The following is a 3,991-nucleotide window of genomic DNA, read 5'->3' as shown; positions in this document are numbered from 1 at the left end:
GAACTTCGTATAAATAAAATCATACAGGATGTCTGTTCATTTGTCTGATTTCTTTTTTTTTTTTTTTTTGAGATAGAGTCTCGACCTGTCACCCAGGCTGGAGTGCAGTGGCCTGATCTCGGTTCACTGCAACCCTCCACTTCCTGGGTTCAGGCGATTCTCCTGCCTCAGCCTTCTGAGTAGCTAGATTACAGATGCATGCCACCACACCCGGCTAATTTTTGTATTTTTAGTAGCGGTTTCACCATGTTGGTCAGGCTGGTCTCGAACTACCGACCTCGTGATCTGCCCGCCTCAGCCCGCAAAGTGCTGGGATTACAGGCATGAGTGACTGCGCCCAGCCCATTTGTGTGATTTCTTTTGCTCAACTTTCTGTCTCTTGAGATTCCTTTTTTTCTTTCTTTCTCTCTCTTTTTTTTTTGGTACAGATGGGGTGGGTCTTGCTATGTTGCCCAGGCTGATCTTGAACACCCAGCCTCAAATGAGCCTACGGCCTCCAATTCCAGTGCTCCAGGCTTAGCCTCCCAAAGTGCTGGTATGGCAGGAGAATAGGTAATTAGGGTAACTGGGAGTTCATCAGGTACCGCCATTTTGCATAAGCAACAGAATAGCAGGTGCAGCCAGTTGATATAGTCAGGAGAGCCACAGGTTCATACAGGCTATATCCTCCCTCCCATGATAATAAGCCACTCCAGCCTCTGATTGACTGCGAGCCAGGTCTCCACTTGGGCTCTGATTGGTCGTGAGCCAGTCCTTCATAGCGTGTAACCAATTGGAGGCCTCTGAAGGGCACCTAGGGGTGTTGCTGGGTCCTTTTTAGCTTAATAAAAACCCTAACAGGCAGGCCTGGTGCAGTGGCTCACCTGTAATCCCAGTACTTTGGGAGGCCAAGGCGGTCAAATCGCTTGGGATCTGGCGTTTCAGATCAGTCTAGCCAACATGGTGAAACCCCGTCTCTACTAAAAGTACGATAATTAGCCGGGCATGGTGGTGCGTCCCTGGTGGCACGTCCTTGGTGGCTTGTGCTAGGAGTCCCAGCTACTCAGGAGGCTGAGGTAGGAGAATCACGTGAATGCGGGAGGCAGAGGTTGCAGTGAGCTGAGATTGTGTCACTGCACTCCAGCCTGGGCGACACAGCAAGACTCCGTCTCAAAAAGAACCCTAATTGGGGAGGCGCTCAAGCCCTCTCCCACTCTGTGAATTGTCTTGGATAAATCTCTGCTTTGTCTTTTGTTGCTTTGTTCTTTTTTTTTTTTTCTTTCTTTTTAGTGGAACACAGTACCCCAAAATGCAATAGCTTTTATTTTTTGTTTTATTTTTTATTTTTTTGACTCTCACTCTGAGACCCAGGCTGGAGTGCGGTGAGGCGATCTTGGCGCACTGCAACTTTACCTCCCAGGTTCAAGCAATTCTCCTGCCTCAGGCTCTGAAGTAGCTGGTTACAGGTGTGCACCACCATGCCCAGCTAATTTTTTTTTTCTTGAAATTTTAAAATCCCTCAAAAACTTCATTATACAGGTAAATTTTGATCGTCATGATGGGCTTATCGGTAGGATTTCTGGTAACGAGCACGGGCACCAGGGCCTCCAAACTTTTTGGACTCACAGCGACAGGGATCAGCTACCAGCAGGGTCTGGTCGTACTGGATGAGGATGTCTTTGATCCCCTTCTTGGAAGCCTCATCCACATATTTCTGGTAATAGGCCACCAGGGCTTTGGAGATGGACTGATGGAGAGCATAAATCTAGGCCACGTGACCACCACCCTTCACATGGACGTGGATGTCCACACCAGCAAATCGCTCCTTGCCGAGAAGCAGAACTGGCTCCAGCAGCTTCTATGGTAATGTGCGCGGCTCCGTCATCTCCAGGAGCCTCCTGTTCACCTTGATGAGGCCATTGCCGCGTTTGCAGCCCGCCACAGCTGTGGCTGTCTTCTTGCGACCCAAGACCTGCACAGACTGCAGTAGGCCCTTGGACCGCATGGCTGCAAGCGGGGGAAAAAAAAAAAAGGTAATTTTTTTTTTTCTTTGAGAGGGAATTTCACCCTTGTTGCCCAGGCTGGAGTGCAATGACGTGATCTCAGCTCACTGCAACCTCCGCCTCCCCGGTTCAAGCAATTCTTCAGCCTCAGCCTCCCAAGTAGCTGGGATTACAGGCGCCTGCCACCACACCTGGCTACTTTTTGTATTTTCAGTAGAGACAGGTTTTCACCATGTTGGCCAGGCTGGTCTCAAACTCCTGACCTCAGGTGATCCACCCACCTCGATCTCCCAAAGTGCCAGGATTACAGGAATGAGCCACTGCGACTGGCTTTTTTTTTTTTTTTTTAACATTTTATTTTGGTTTATGGTTTTTTACATTTTATTTTGGTATATTTTTATTTTGGAGAGAGGTTCTCACCTCTTGCCCCACTCTTTTTCACCCAGGCTGGAATTCAGTGGTGCCATCATAGCTCACTGCAGCCTTGACCTCTGGGGCTCCCACCTCAGTCTCCCAAGTAGGTAGAACTACAGGTGTGCGTCACCACACTTGGCTCATTTTAACTTTTTTTTTTTTTTTTTTTGTAGAGATGGGGATCTTGCTATATTGCCCAGGCTGGTCTCAAACTCCTGGTCTCAAGCAATCCTCCTGCCTTGGCCTCTCAAAGTGCTGGGATTAGAGATGTGAGCCACCATGCCTGGTCAATAGCTCTAAAATGGATGTACGGTTGGCTGAGTGTTGGCCAATGTGGGCTGGGCTCAAATGGGAAGCTCTGTTTCATATGGGAACCTTGTGGAGCGCAGGCTGAGGGGAGAGGAACCTCTCAGGGGAAGCCCTTCTCATGGCCATGCTGAGATGCAGAAAGAAATGTTCAGGGTCTCTTGAGGCCTAAGCTCAGAACCGACACGACTGTCACTTATGCCCCTCTGCTATTGGCCAAAGCAAGTCACATGGTCACACCCAAAGTCAGGGCCTGTCATTTTGTCCTCCACAGGTAAGGATTATATCAGGTGTGCTTTTCTTTTCTTTTTTTTTGAGACGGAGTCTTGCTCTGATGCCCAGGCTGGAGTGCAGTGGCGCCAGCTCGGCTCACTGCAAGCTCCGCCTCCAGGGTTCACGCCATTCTCCTGCCTCAGCCTCCCGAGTAGCTGGACTACAGGTGCCCGCCACCTCGCCCGGCTAGTTTTTTTTTTTTTTTTTTTGTATTTTTAGTGGAGATGGGGTTTCACCGTGGTCTTGAACTCCTGACCTTGTGATCTGCCCGCCTCGGCCTCCCAAAGTGCTGGGATTACAGGCGTGAGCCACCGCGCCCGGCCGGTGTGCTTTTCTTAAATGGGCCCACGCACTGGTACATCCACACGCAATCCATATTCATGGAATATCTCTGGAAGGATATTGGAAACGGTCATCAGGTTTGCTTGCGGGAAGGGAGTCCCGGGATCAGGGTGAGATAACGCCTACTTTCACTCTACAGTCTTTTATTCTCTATGAATGTTTTTTCTAACTGCATTCCTCTTTTTTTTTTTTTGAGATGGAGTCTCACTCTGTCGCCCAAGCTGGAGTGGAGTGGTGCGATCTCAGCTCACTGGAACCTCTGCCTCCCGGGTTCAAGTGATTCTCCTGCCTCAGCCTCCTGAGTAGCTGGGACTACTAGCAGGTGCCACCACACCTGGCTAATTTTGTGTGTGTGTTTTTAGTAGAGACAGGGTTTCACCATGTTGGCCCGGCTGGTCTCAAACTCCTGACCTCAAGTGATCCACCTGCCTCAGCCTCCCAAAGTGCTGGGATGACATGTGTGAGCCATTGCTCCCAGCCATTATTTTTAAATTAAAAAATTATGGCCAGAAGGTGAAAATAGAAAAGCTCCTGCCCTATGTACCCATTTTCCTGACATGGAAAACTAAGGCCTTAAGGGATAGGGTGGAGTATTTGTTGAATGCCATGTTGGATATGCAAGCAGTTTCTCCTCTCTGAGCCTCAGTTTCCTTTTTTTTTTTTTTTTTTTTTTT

At 49.0% G+C, this 3,991-nt stretch overlaps 1 pseudogene; it reads right to left on the bottom strand.

Moving 5' to 3' along the window:
• Positions 1-1,543: 1,543 nt before the first annotated feature.
• Positions 1,544-2,005, bottom strand: LOC108531060 (40S ribosomal protein S16-like; annotated as a pseudogene).
• Between the last annotated feature and the right edge of the window lie 1,986 nt (positions 2,006-3,991).

Source organism: Rhinopithecus bieti, unplaced genomic scaffold (genome assembly GCF_001698545.2).
Source record: "Rhinopithecus bieti isolate Rb0 unplaced genomic scaffold, ASM169854v2 scaffold_7888, whole genome shotgun sequence".
Classification (NCBI taxonomy): Eukaryota; Metazoa; Chordata; class Mammalia; order Primates; family Cercopithecidae; genus Rhinopithecus; species Rhinopithecus bieti.
Note: the sequence above shows the minus strand (reverse complement) of the source record. Positions and strands in the feature narration are given on the sequence as shown.